The sequence below is a fragment of the Ambystoma mexicanum genome (assembly GCF_040938575.1).
Source record: "Ambystoma mexicanum isolate Mex_15411 chromosome 12 unlocalized genomic scaffold, UKY_AmexF1_1 Mex_chr12_unloc.1, whole genome shotgun sequence".
Taxonomy (NCBI): domain Eukaryota; kingdom Metazoa; phylum Chordata; class Amphibia; order Caudata; family Ambystomatidae; genus Ambystoma; species Ambystoma mexicanum.
In genome coordinates this window covers 11,939,486-11,954,014 of record NW_027182322.1, presented here as the reverse complement: position 1 = coordinate 11,954,014, position 14,529 = coordinate 11,939,486, and the positions used below count along the sequence as shown (strand labels likewise).

Here is a 14,529-nt window from a genome sequence, read left to right as displayed (position 1 = left end):
AACCTTGAACTGCACCTTTGTTCGCTTGGGGAGAAATTCAGAGAATAGGGTATTACAGTATTTTCTTGCCAAGTGAATTGGTTTGGACAACAATTTCATACCTTAATAAAAAAGAACTGGATAAAAAGTGCAGACATACAATTGGTTAACAATACAAAAACACAAAGAGAATATACCATAAATAGCTTTGAAAGAAGATTTTACTTTATATGTCGCTAGAAACAAATGTCTGAGTGTAGGGTGTCGTGTTTTTGGTCTATCTCATTTACAGCTATTATAAAGACAATGTTTCTGAAGGAAGGATACATTAGAAAAGTGCCAAGTTTCTGGCAGTGATGTTGTATTGCTTATGAGCAATATGTTCCTGTTGCAATGGAAGGCAGACTGCTTTTGATTCAGTTGCATGCTGTATTAGATACATAGGTTCAACTTGGGTCAAATACTAAGATTAAAACATCGGCCAAAAATAAACATTCCTCACATGCATAATGTTCCTTGTTTGAATTAGAAAGTAAAAAATGCGACTCTGGTGGGATTCGAACCCACAACCTTTGAATGACTTTGCCAATTCACTTAGAAGTCCAACGCGCTATCCATTGCACCACAGAGCCAGACGAAAATGAACTTGCGTACATTAAGGGATGATCGAAGTTTTGTCAATCCAGTGTTTACTTCACATCATATTATCAAGGCTTCTGGGATACAAGAAAGAATAATTGTTTTCTGAAACATAAAATGTCTGTAGAAGAATCACACTTCTGGGTGAAACCTTGAACTACACCTTTGTTCCTTTAGGGATAAATTCGGAGAATAGGGTATTACTGTATTTTCTTGCAAACTGAATACGTTTGGACAACAATTCCATACCTTAATAAAAAAGAACTGGATAAAAAGTGCAGCCATATAATTGGTTAACAATACAAAAACACAAAGAGAATATACCATAAATAGCTTTGAAAGAAGATTTTACTTTATATGTCGCTAGAAACAAATGTCTGAGTGTAGGGTGTCGTGTTTTTGGTCTATCTCATTTACAGCTATTATAAAGACAATGTTTCTGAAGGAAGGATACATTAGGAAAGTGCAAAGTTTTTGGCAGTGATGTTGTATTCCTTATGAGCAATATGTTCCTGTTGCAATGGAAGGCAGACTGCTTTTGATTCAGTTGCATGCTGTATTAGATACATAGGTTCAACTTGGGTCAAATACTAAGATTAAAGCATCGGCCAAAAATAAACATTCCTCACATGCATAATGTTCCTTGTTTGAATTAGAAAGTAAAAAATGCGACTCTGGTGGGATTCGAACCCACAACCTTTGAATGACTTTGCCAATTCACTTAGAAGTCCAACGCGCTATCCATTGCGCCACAGAGCCAGATGACAATCAACTTGCGTACATCAGGGGATGATCGAGGTTTTGTCAATCCAGTGTTTACTTCACATCATATTATCAAGCCTTCTGGGATACAAGAAAGAATAATTGTTTTCTGAAACATAAAATGTCTGTAGAAGAATCACACTTCTGGGTGAAACCTTGAACTACACCTTTGTTCCTTTAGGGATAAATTCGGAGAATAGGGTATTACTGTATTTTCTTGCAAACTGAATACGTTTGGACAACAATTCCATACCTTAATAAAAAAGAACTGGATAAAAAGTGCAGCCATACAATTGGTTAACAATACAAAAACACAAAGAGAATATACCATAAATAGCTTTGAAAGAAGATTTTACTTTATATGTCGCTAGAAACAAATGTCTGAGTGTAGGGTGTCGTGTTTTTGGTCTATCTCATTTACAGCTATTATAAAGACAATGTTTCTGAAGGAAGGATACATTAGAAAAGTGCCAAGTTTCTGGCAGTGATGTTGTATTGCTTATGAGCAATATGTTCCTGTTGCAATGGAAGGCAGACTGCTTTTGATTCAGTTGCATGCTGTATTAGATACATAGGTTCAACTTGGGTCAAATACTAAGATTAAAGCATCGGCCAAAAATAAACATTCCTCACATGCATAATGTTCCTTATTTGAATAAGAAAGTAAAAAATGCGACTCTGGTTGGATTCGAACCCACAACCTTTGAATGACTTTGCCAATTCACTTAGAAGTCCAACGCGCTATCCATTGCGCAACAGAGCCAGATGAAAATCCACTTGCATACAGTAAGGGATGATCGAAGTTTTGTCAATCCAGTGTTTACTTCACATCACATTATCAAGCCTTCTGGGATACATGAAAGAATGATTGTTTTCTGAAACATTAAATGTCTGTAGCAAGAATCACAGTTCGGGGTGAAACCTTGAACTGCACCTTTGTTCGCTTGGGGAGAAATTCAGAGAATAGGGTATTACAGTATTTTCTTGCCAAGTGAATTGGTTTGGACAACAATTTCATACCTTAATAAAAAAGAACTGGATAAAAAGTGCAGACATACAATTGGTTAACAATACAAAAACACAAAGATAGCTTTGAAAGAAGATTTTACTTTATATGTCGCTAGAAACAAATGTCTGAGTGTAGGGTGTCGTGTTTTTGGTCTATCTCATTTACAGCTATTATAAAGACAATGTTTCTGAAGGAAGGATACATTAGGAAAGTGCAAAGTTTCTGGCAGTGATGTTGTATTGCTTATGAGCAATATGTTCCTGTTCCAATGGAAGGCAGACTGCTTTTGATTCAGTTGCATGCTGTATTAGATACATAGGTTCAACTTGGGTCAAATACTAAGATTAAAGCATCGGCCAAAAATAAACATTCCTCACATGCATAATGTTCCTTGTTTGAATTAGAAAGTAAAAAATGCGACTCTGGTGGGATTTGAACCCACAACCTTTGAATGACTTTGCCAATTCACTTAGAAGTCCAACGGGCTATCCATTGCGCCACAGAGCCAGATGACAATCAACTTGCGTACATCAGGGGATGATCGAGGTTTTGTCAATCCAGTGTTTACTTCACATCATATTATCAAGCCTTCTGGGATACAAGAAAGAATAATTGTTTTCTGAAACATAAAATGTCTGCAGAAGAATCACACTTCTGGGTGAAACCTTGAACTACACCTTTGTTCCTTTAGGGATAAATTCGGAGAATAGGGTATTACTGTATTTTCTTGCTAACTGAATACGTTTGGACAACAATTACATACCTTAATAAAAAAGAACTGGATAAAAAGTGCAGCCATGCAATTGGTTAACAATACAAAAACACAAAGAGAATATACCATAAATAGTTTTGAAAGAATATTTTACTTTATATGTCGCTAGAAACAAATGTCTGAGTGTAGGGTGTCGTGTTTTTGGTCTATCTCATTTACAGCTATTATAAAGACAATGTTTCTGAAGGAAGGATACATTAGGAAAGTGCAAAGTTTCTGGCAGTGATGTTGTATTGCTTATGAGCAATATGTTCCTGTTGCCATGGAAGGCAGACTGCTTTTGATTCAGTTGCATGCTGTATTAGATACATAGGTTCAACTTGGGTGAAATACTAAGATTAAAGCATCGGCCAAAAATAAACATTCCTCACATGCATAATGTTCCTTATTTGAATAAGAAAGTAAAAAATGCGACTCTGGTTGGATTCAAACCCACAACCTTTGAATGACTTTGCCAATTCACTTAGAAGTCCAACGCGCTATCCATTGCGCCACAGAGCCAGATGAAAATCCACTTGCATACAGTAAGGGATGATCTAAGTTTTGTCAATCCAGTGTTTACTTCACATCACATTATCAAGCCTTCTGGGATACATGAAAGAATGATTGTTTTCTGAAACATTAAATGTCTGTAGCAAGAATCACAGTTCGGGGTGAAACCTTGAACTGCACCTTTGTTCGCTTGGGGAGAAATTCAGAGAATAGGGTATTACAGTATTTTCTTGCCAAGTGAATTGGTTTGGACAACAATTTCATACCTTAATAAAAAAGAACTGGATAAAAAGTGCAGACATACAATTGGTTAACAATACAAAAACACAAAGATAGCTTTGAAAGAAGATTTTACTTTATATGTCGCTAGAAACAAATGTCTGAGTGTAGGGTGTCGTGTTTTTGGTCTATCTCATTTACAGCTATTATAAATACAATGTTTCTGAAGGAAGGATACATTAGGAAAGTGCAAAGTTTCTGGCAGTGATGTTGTATTGCTTATGAGCAATATGTTCCTGTTGCAATGGAAGGCAGACTGCTTTTGATTCAGTTGCATGCTGTATTAGATACATAGGTTCAACTTGGGTCAAATACTAAGATTAAAGCATCGGCCAAAAATAAACATTCCTCACATGCATAATGTTCCTTGTTTGAATTAGAAAGTAAAAAATGCGACTCTGGTGGGATTCGAACCCACAACCTTTGAATGACTTTGCCAATTCACTTAGAAGTCCAACGGGCTATCCATTGCGCCACAGAGCCAGATGACAATCAACTTGCGTACATCAGGGGATGATCGAGGTTTTGTCAATCCAGTGTTTACTTCACATCATATTATCAAGCCTTCTGGGATACAAGAAAGAATAATTGTTTTCTGAAACATAAAATGTCTGCAGAAGAATCACACTTCTGGGTGAAACCTTGAACTACACCTTTGTTTCTTTAGGGATAAATTCGGAGAATAGGGTATTACTGTATTTTCTTGCTAACTGAATACGTTTGGACAACAATTACATACCTTAATAAAAAAGAACTGGATAAAAAGTGCAGCCATGCAATTGGTTAACAATACAAAAACACAAAGAGAATATACCATAAATAGTTTTGAAAGAATATTTTACTTTATATGTCGCTAGAAACAAATGTCTGAGTGTAGGGTGTCGTGTTTTTGGTCTATCTCATTTACAGCTATTATAAAGACAATGTTTCTGAAGGAAGGATACATTAGGAAAGTGCAAAGTTTCTGGCAGTGATGTTGTATTGCTTATGAGCAATATGTTCCTGTTGCCATGGAAGGCAGACTGCTTTTGATTCAGTTGCATGCTGTATTAGATACATAGGTTCAACTTGGGTGAAATACTAAGATTAAAGCATCGGCCAAAAATAAACATTCCTCACATGCATAATGTTCCTTATTTGAATAAGAAAGTAAAAAATGCGACTCTGGTTGGATTCAAACCCACAACCTTTGAATGACTTTGCCAATTCACTTAGAAGTCCAACGCGCTATCCATTGCGCCACAGAGCCAGATGAAAATCCACTTGCATACAGTAAGGGATGATCTAAGTTTTGTCAATCCAGTGTTTACTTCACATCACATTATCAAGCCTTCTGGGATACATGAAAGAATGATTGTTTTCTGAAACATTAAATGTCTGTAGCAAGAATCACAGTTCGGGGTGAAACCTTGAACTGCACCTTTGTTCGCTTGGGGAGAAATTCAGAGAATAGGGTATTACAGTATTTTCTTGCCAAGTGAATTGGTTTGGACAACAATTTCATACCTTAATAAAAAAGAACTGGATAAAATGTGCAGACATACAATTGGTTAACAATACAAAAACACAAAGATAGCTTTGAAAGAAGATTTTACTTTATATGTCGCTAGAAACAAATGTCTGAGTGTAGGGTGTCGTGTTTTTGGTCTATCTCATTTACAGCTATTATAAATACAATGTTTCTGAAGGAAGGATACATTAGGAAAGTGCAAAGTTTCTGGCAGTGATGTTGTATTGCTTATGAGCAATATGTTCCTGTTGCAATGGAAGGCAGACTGCTTTTGATTCAGTTGCATGCTGTATTAGATACATAGGTTCAACTTGGGTCAAATACTAAGATTAAAGCATCGGCCAAAAATAAACATTCCTCACATGCATAATGTTCCTTGTTTGAATTAGAAAGTAAAAAATGCGACTCTGGTGGGATTCGAACCCACAACCTTTGAATGACTTTGCCAATTCACTTAGAAGTCCAACGCGCTATCCATTGCACCACAGAGCCAGACGAAAATGAACTTGCGTACATTAAGGGATGATCGAAGTTTTGTCAATCCAGTGTTTACTTCACATCATATTATCAAGGCTTCTGGGATACAAGAAAGAATAATTGTTTTCTGAAACATAAAATGTCTGTAGAAGAATCACACTTCTGGGTGAAACCTTGAACTACACCTTTGTTCCTTTAGGGATAAATTCGGAGAATAGGGTATTACTGTATTTTCTTGCAAACTGAATACGTTTGGACAACAATTCCATACCTTAATAAAAAAGAACTGGATAAAAAGTGCAGCCATATAATTGGTTAACAATACAAAAACACAAAGAGAATATACCATAAATAGCTTTGAAAGAAGATTTTACTTTATATGTCGCTAGAAACAAATGTCTGAGTGTAGGGTGTCGTGTTTTTGGTCTATCTCATTTACAGCTATTATAAAGACAATGTTTCTGAAGGAAGGATACATTAGGAAAGTGCAAAGTTTTTGGCAGTGATGTTGTATTCCTTATGAGCAATATGTTCCTGTTGCAATGGAAGGCAGACTGCTTTTGATTCAGTTGCATGCTGTATTAGATACATAGGTTCAACTTGGGTCAAATACTAAGATTAAAGCATCGGCCAAAAATAAACATTCCTCACATGCATAATGTTCCTTGTTTGAATTAGAAAGTAAAAAATGCGACTCTGGTGGGATTCGAACCCACAACCTTTGAATGACTTTGCCAATTCACTTAGAAGTCCAACGCGCTATCCATTGCGCCACAGAGCCAGATGACAATCAACTTGCGTACATCAGGGGATGATCGAGGTTTTGTCAATCCAGTGTTTACTTCACATCATATTATCAAGCCTTCTGGGATACAAGAAAGAATAATTGTTTTCTGAAACATAAAATGTCTGTAGAAGAATCACACTTCTGGGTGAAACCTTGAACTACACCTTTGTTCCTTTAGGGATAAATTCGGAGAATAGGGTATTACTGTATTTTCTTGCAAACTGAATACGTTTGGACAACAATTCCATACCTTAATAAAAAAGAACTGGATAAAAAGTGCAGCCATACAATTGGTTAACAATACAAAAACACAAAGAGAATATACCATAAATAGCTTTGAAAGAAGATTTTACTTTATATGTCGCTAGAAACAAATGTCTGAGTGTAGGGTGTCGTGTTTTTGGTCTATCTCATTTACAGCTATTATAAAGACAATGTTTCTGAAGGAAGGATACATTAGAAAAGTGCCAAGTTTCTGGCAGTGATGTTGTATTGCTTATGAGCAATATGTTCCTGTTGCAATGGAAGGCAGACTGCTTTTGATTCAGTTGCATGCTGTATTAGATACATAGGTTCAACTTGGGTCAAATACTAAGATTAAAGCATCGGCCAAAAATAAACATTCCTCACATGCATAATGTTCCTTGTTTGAATAAGAAAGTAAAAAATGCAAATCTGGTGGGATTCGAACCCACAACCTTTGAATGACTTTGCCAATTCACTTAGAAGTCCAACGCGCTATCCATTGTGCCACAGAGCCAGATGAAAATCAACTTGCGTACATTAAGGGATGATCGAAGTTTTGTCAATCCAGTGTTTACTTCACATCATATTATCAAGCCTTCTGGGATACATGAAAGAATGATTGTTTTCTGAAACATTAAATGTCTGTAGCAAGAATCACAGTTCGGGGTGAAACCTTGAACTGCACCTTTGTTCGCTTGGGGAGAAATTCAGAGAATAGGGTATTACAGTATTTTCTTGCCAAGTGAATTGGTTTGGACAACAATTTCATACCTTAATAAAAAAGAACTGGATAAAAAGTGCAGACATACAATTGGTTAACAATACAAAAACACAAAGAGAATATACCATAAATAGCTTTGAAAGAAGATTTTACTTTATATGTCGCTAGAAACAAATGTCTGAGTGTAGGGTGTCGTGTTTTTGGTCTATCTCATTTACAGCTATTATAAAGACAATGTTTCTGAAGGAAGGATACATTAGAAAAGTGCCAAGTTTCTGGCAGTGATGTTGTATTGCTTATGAGCAATATGTTCCTGTTGCAATGGAAGGCAGACTGCTTTTGATTCAGTTGCATGCTGTATTAGATACATAGGTTCAACTTGGGTCAAATACTAAGATTAAAGCATCGGCCAAAAATAAACATTCCTCACATGCATAATGTTCCTTGTTTGAATTAGAAAGTAAAAAATGCGACTCTGGTGGGATTCGAACCCACAACCTTTGAATGACTTTGCCAATTCACTTAGAAGTCCAACGCGCTATCCATTGCACCACAGAGCCAGACGAAAATGAACTTGCGTACATTAAGGGATGATCGAAGTTTTGTCAATCCAGTGTTTACTTCACATCATATTATCAAGGCTTCTGGGATACAAGAAAGAATAATTGTTTTCTGAAACATAAAATGTCTGTAGAAGAATCACACTTCTGGGTGAAACCTTGAACTACACCTTTGTTCCTTTAGGGATAAATTCGGAGAATAGGGTATTACTGTATTTTCTTGCAAACTGAATACGTTTGGACAACAATTCCATACCTTAATAAAAAAGAACTGGATAAAAAGTGCAGCCATATAATTGGTTAACAATACAAAAACACAAAGAGAATATACCATAAATAGCTTTGAAAGAAGATTTTACTTTATATGTCGCTAGAAACAAATGTCTGAGTGTAGGGTGTCGTGTTTTTGGTCTATCTCATTTACAGCTATTATAAAGACAATGTTTCTGAAGGAAGGATACATTAGGAAAGTGCAAAGTTTTTGGCAGTGATGTTGTATTCCTTATGAGCAATATGTTCCTGTTGCAATGGAAGGCAGACTGCTTTTGATTCAGTTGCATGCTGTATTAGATACATAGGTTCAACTTGGGTCAAATACTAAGATTAAAGCATCGGCCAAAAATAAACATTCCTCACATGCATAATGTTCCTTGTTTGAATTAGAAAGTAAAAAATGCGACTCTGGTGGGATTCGAACCCACAACCTTTGAATGACTTTGCCAATTCACTTAGAAGTCCAACGCGCTATCCATTGCGCCACAGAGCCAGATGACAATCAACTTGCGTACATCAGGGGATGATCGAGGTTTTGTCAATCCAGTGTTTACTTCACATCATATTATCAAGCCTTCTGGGATACAAGAAAGAATAATTGTTTTCTGAAACATAAAATGTCTGTAGAAGAATCACACTTCTGGGTGAAACCTTGAACTACACCTTTGTTCCTTTAGGGATAAATTCGGAGAATAGGGTATTACTGTATTTTCTTGCAAACTGAATACGTTTGGACAACAATTCCATACCTTAATAAAAAAGAACTGGATAAAAAGTGCAGCCATACAATTGGTTAACAATACAAAAACACAAAGAGAATATACCATAAATAGCTTTGAAAGAAGATTTTACTTTATATGTCGCTAGAAACAAATGTCTGAGTGTAGGGTGTCGTGTTTTTGGTCTATCTCATTTACAGCTATTATAAAGACAATGTTTCTGAAGGAAGGATACATTAGAAAAGTGCCAAGTTTCTGGCAGTGATGTTGTATTGCTTATGAGCAATATGTTCCTGTTGCAATGGAAGGCAGACTGCTTTTGATTCAGTTGCATGCTGTATTAGATACATAGGTTCAACTTGGGTCAAATACTAAGATTAAAGCATCGGCCAAAAATAAACATTCCTCACATGCATAATGTTCCTTGTTTGAATAAGAAAGTAAAAAATGCAAATCTGGTGGGATTCGAACCCACAACCTTTGAATGACTTTGCCAATTCACTTAGAAGTCCAACGCGCTATCCATTGTGCCACAGAGCCAGATGAAAATCAACTTGCGTACATTAAGGGATGATCGAAGTTTTGTCAATCCAGTGTTTACTTCACATCATATTATCAAGCCTTCTGGGATACATGAAAGAATGATTGTTTTCTGAAACATTAAATGTCTGTAGCAAGAATCACAGTTCGGGGTGAAACCTTGAACTGCACCTTTGTTCGCTTGGGGAGAAATTCAGAGAATAGGGTATTACAGTATTTTCTTGCCAAGTGAATTGGTTTGGACAACAATTTCATACCTTAATAAAAAAGAACTGGATAAAAAGTGCAGACATACAATTGGTTAACAATACAAAAACACAAAGAGAATATACCATAAATAGCTTTGAAAGAAGATTTTACTTTATATGTCGCTAGAAACAAATGTCTGAGTGTAGGGTGTCGTGTTTTTGGTCTATCTCATTTACAGCTATTATAAAGACAATGTTTCTGAAGGAAGGATACATTAGAAAAGTGCCAAGTTTCTGGCAGTGATGTTGTATTGCTTATGAGCAATATGTTCCTGTTGCAATGGAAGGCAGACTGCTTTTGATTCAGTTGCATGCTGTATTAGATACATAGGTTCAACTTGGGTCAAATACTAAGATTAAAGCATCGGCCAAAAATAAACATTCCTCACATGCATAATGTTCCTTGTTTGAATTAGAAAGTAAAAAATGCGACTCTGGTGGGATTCGAACCCACAACCTTTGAATGACTTTGCCAATTCACTTAGAAGTCCAACGCGCTATCCATTGCGCCACAGAGCCAGATGAAAATCAACTTGCGAACATTAAGGGGTGATCGAAGTTTTGTCAATCCAGTGTTTACTTCACATCATATTATCAAGCCTTCTGGGATACAAGAAAGAATAATTGTTTTCTGAAACATAAAATGTCTGTAGAAGAATCACACTTCTGGGTGAAACCTTGAACTACACCTTTGTTCCTTTAGGGATAAATTCGGAGAATAGGGTATTACTGTATTTTCTTGCAAACTGAATACGTTTGGACAACAATTCCATACCTTAATAAAAAAGAACTGGATAAAAAGTGCAGCCATTCAATTGGTTAACAATACAAAAACACAAAGAGAATATACCATAAATAGCTTTGAAAGAAGATTTTACTTTATATGTCGCTAGAAACAAATGTCTGAGTGTAGGGTGTCGTGTTTTTGGTCTATCTCATTTACAGCTATTATAAAGACAATGTTTCTGAAGGAAGGATACATTAGGAAAGTGCAAAGTTTTTGGCAGTGATGTTGTATTCCTTATGAGCAATATGTTCCTGTTGCAATGGAAGGCAGACTGCTTTTGATTCAGTTGCATGCTGTATTAGATACATAGGTTCAACTTGGGTCAAATACTAAGATTAAAGCATCGGCCAAAAATAAACATTCCTCACATGCATAATGTTCCTTGTTTGAATAAGAAAGTAAAAAATGCGACTCTGGTGGGATTCGAACCCACAACCTTTGAATGACTTTGCCAATTCACTTAGAAGTCCAACGCGCTATCCATTGCGCCACAGAGCCAGATGACAATCAACTTGTGTACATCAGGGGATGATCGAGGTTTTGTCAATCCAGTGTTTACTTCACATCATATTATCAAGCCTTCTGGGATACAAGAAAGAATAATTGTTTTCTGAAACATAAAATGTCTGCAGAAGAATCACACTTCTGGGTGAAACCTTGAACTACACCTTTGTTCCTTTAGGGATAAATTCGGAGAATAGGGTATTACTGTATTTTCTTGCAAACTGAATACGTTTGGACAACAATTACATACCTTAATAAAAAAGAACTGGATAAAAAGTGAAGCCATACAATTGGTTAACAATACAAAAACACAAAGAGAATATACCATAAATAGTTTTGAAAGAATATTTTACTTTATATGTCGCTAGTAACAAATGTCTGAGTGTAGGGTGTCGTGTTTTGGTCTATCTCAATTACAGCTATTATAAAGACAATGTTTCTGAAGGAAGGATACATTAGGAAAGTGCAAAGTTTCTGGCAGTGATGTTGTATTGCTTATGAGCAATATGTTCCTGTTGCCATGGAAGGCAGACTGCTTTTGATTCAGTTGCATGCTGTATTAGATACATAGGTTCAACTTGGGTGAAATACTAAGATTAAAGCATCGGCCAAAAATAAACATTCCTCATATGCATAATGTTCCTTATTTGAATAAGAAAGTAAAAAATGCGACTCTGGTTGGATTCGAACCCACAACCTTTGAATGACTTTGCCAATTCACTTAGAAGTCCAACGCGCTATCCATTGTGCCACAGAGCCAGATGACAATCAACTTGCGTACATCAGGGGATGATCGAGGTTTTGTCAATCCAGTGTTTACTTCACATCATATTATCAAGCCTTCTGGGATACATGAAAGAATGATTGTTTTCTGAAACATTAAATGTCTGTAGCAAGAATCACAGTTCGGGGTGAAACCTTGAACTGCACCTTTGTTCGCTTGGGGAGAAATTCAGAGAATAGGGTATTACAGTATTTTCTTGCCAAGTGAATTGGTTTGGACAACAATTTCATACCTTAATAAAAAAGAACTGGATAAAAAGTGCAGACATACAATTGGTTAACAATACAAAAACACAAAGATAGCTTTGAAAGAAGATTTTACTTTATATGTCGCTAGAAACAAATGTCTGAGTGTAGGGTGTCGTGTTTTTGGTCTATCTCATTTACAGCTATTATAAAGACAATGTTTCTGAAGGAAGGATACATTAGGAAAGTGCAAAGTTTCTGGCAGTGATGTTGTATTGCTTATGAGCAATATGTTCCTGTTCCAATGGAAGGCAGACTGCTTTTGATTCAGTTGCATGCTGTATTAGATACATAGGTTCAACTTGGGTCAAATACTAAGATTAAAGCATCGGCCAAAAATAAACATTCCTCACATGCATAATGTTCCTTGTTTGAATTAGAAAGTAAAAAATGCGACTCTGGTGGGATTCGAACCCACAACCTTTGAATGACTTTGCCAATTCACTTAGAAGTCCAACGCGCTATCCATTGCGCAACAGAGCCAGATGAAAATCCACTTGCATACAGTAAGGGATGATCGAAGTTTTGTCAATCCAGTGTTTACTTCACATCACATTATCAAGCCTTCTGGGATACATGAAAGAATGATTGTTTTCTGAAACATTAAATGTCTGTAGCAAGAATCACAGTTCGGGGTGAAACCTTGAACTGCACCTTTGTTCGCTTGGGGAGAAATTCAGAGAATAGGGTATTACAGTATTTTCTTGCCAAGTGAATTGGTTTGGACAACAATTTCATACCTTAATAAAAAAGAACTGGATAAAAAGTGCAGACATACAATTGGTTAACAATACAAAAACACAAAGATAGCTTTGAAAGAAGATTTTACTTTATATGTCGCTAGAAACAAATGTCTGAGTGTAGGGTGTCGTGTTTTTGGTCTATCTCATTTACAGCTATTATAAAGACAATGTTTCTGAAGGAAGGATACATTAGGAAAGTGCAAAGTTTCTGGCAGTGATGTTGTATTGCTTATGAGCAATATGTTCCTGTTCCAATGGAAGGCAGACTGCTTTTGATTCAGTTGCATGCTGTATTAGATACATAGGTTCAACTTGGGTCAAATACTAAGATTAAAGCATCGGCCAAAAATAAACATTCCTCACATGCATAATGTTCCTTGTTTGAATTAGAAAGTAAAAAATGCGACTCTGGTGGGATTCGAACCCACAACCTTTGAATGACTTTGCCAATTCACTTAGAAGTCCAACGGGCTATCCATTGCGCCACAGAGCCAAATGACAATCAACTTGCGTACATCAGGGGATGATCGAGGTTTTGTCAATCCAGTGTTTACTTCACATCATATTATCAAGCCTTCTGGGATACAAGAAAGAATAATTGTTTTCTGAAACATAAAATGTCTGCAGAAGAATCACACTTCTGGGTGAAACCTTGAACTACACCTTTGTTCCTTTAGGGATAAATTCGGAGAATAGGGTATTACTGTATTTTCTTGCTAACTGAATACGTTTGGACAACAATTACATACCTTAATAAAAAAGAACTGGATAAAAAGTGCAGCCATGCAATTGGTTAACAATACAAAAACACAAAGAGAATATACCATAAATAGTTTTGAAAGAATATTTTACTTTATATGTCGCTAGAAACAAATGTCTGAGTGTAGGGTGTCGTGTTTTTGGTCTATCTCATTTACAGCTATTATAAAGACAATGTTTCTGAAGGAAGGATACATTAGGAAAGTGCAAAGTTTCTGGCAGTGATGTTGTATTGCTTATGAGCAATATGTTCCTGTTGCCATGGAAGGCAGACTGCTTTTGATTCAGTTGCATGCTGTATTAGATACATAGGTTCAACTTGGGTGAAATACTAAGATTAAAGCATCGGCCAAAAATAAACATTCCTCACATGCATAATGTTCCTTATTTGAATAAGAAAGTAAAAAATGCGACTCTGGTTGGATTCAAACCCACAACCTTTGAATGACTTTGCCAATTCACTTAGAAGTCCAACGCGCTATCCATTGCGCCACAGAGCCAGATGAAAATCCACTTGCATACAGTAAGGGATGATCTAAGTTTTGTCAATCCAGTGTTTACTTCACATCACATTATCAAGCCTTCTGGGATACATGAAAGAATGATTGTTTTCTGAAACATTAAATGTCTGTAGCAAGAATCACAGTTCGGGGTGAAACCTTGAACTGCACCTTTGTTCGCTTGGGGAGAAATT

General features: G+C 36.3%; 8 non-coding genes across 8 annotated transcripts; all 8 read right to left on the bottom strand.

Annotated features, from left to right (window-relative positions):
- Positions 1 to 521: 521 nt before the first annotated feature.
- Positions 522 to 611, bottom strand: TRNAR-UCU (transfer RNA arginine (anticodon UCU)). The gene is given in 2 exon segments: positions 522 to 557; positions 575 to 611. It is a non-coding gene; the product is annotated as a tRNA-Arg (tRNA).
- A 676-nt stretch (positions 612 to 1,287) lies between these two features.
- Positions 1,288 to 1,377, bottom strand: TRNAR-UCU (transfer RNA arginine (anticodon UCU)). Its single transcript is given in 2 exon segments — positions 1,288 to 1,323; positions 1,341 to 1,377. It is a non-coding gene; the product is annotated as a tRNA-Arg (tRNA).
- Positions 1,378 to 5,844: 4,467 nt separating this feature from the next.
- On the bottom strand, positions 5,845 to 5,934 carry TRNAR-UCU (transfer RNA arginine (anticodon UCU)). Its single transcript is given in 2 exon segments — positions 5,845 to 5,880; positions 5,898 to 5,934. It is a non-coding gene; the product is annotated as a tRNA-Arg (tRNA).
- A 676-nt stretch (positions 5,935 to 6,610) lies between these two features.
- TRNAR-UCU (transfer RNA arginine (anticodon UCU)) lies at positions 6,611 to 6,700 on the bottom strand. Its single transcript is given in 2 exon segments — positions 6,611 to 6,646; positions 6,664 to 6,700. It is a non-coding gene; the product is annotated as a tRNA-Arg (tRNA).
- Positions 6,701 to 8,143: 1,443 nt separating this feature from the next.
- TRNAR-UCU (transfer RNA arginine (anticodon UCU)) lies at positions 8,144 to 8,233 on the bottom strand. Its single transcript is given in 2 exon segments — positions 8,144 to 8,179; positions 8,197 to 8,233. It is a non-coding gene; the product is annotated as a tRNA-Arg (tRNA).
- Positions 8,234 to 8,909: 676 nt separating this feature from the next.
- TRNAR-UCU (transfer RNA arginine (anticodon UCU)) lies at positions 8,910 to 8,999 on the bottom strand. Its single transcript is given in 2 exon segments — positions 8,910 to 8,945; positions 8,963 to 8,999. It is a non-coding gene; the product is annotated as a tRNA-Arg (tRNA).
- Positions 9,000 to 10,442: 1,443 nt separating this feature from the next.
- Positions 10,443 to 10,532, bottom strand: TRNAR-UCU (transfer RNA arginine (anticodon UCU)). Its single transcript is given in 2 exon segments — positions 10,443 to 10,478; positions 10,496 to 10,532. It is a non-coding gene; the product is annotated as a tRNA-Arg (tRNA).
- A 676-nt stretch (positions 10,533 to 11,208) lies between these two features.
- Positions 11,209 to 11,298, bottom strand: TRNAR-UCU (transfer RNA arginine (anticodon UCU)). The gene is given in 2 exon segments: positions 11,209 to 11,244; positions 11,262 to 11,298. It is a non-coding gene; the product is annotated as a tRNA-Arg (tRNA).
- Positions 11,299 to 14,529: the final 3,231 nt, after the last annotated feature.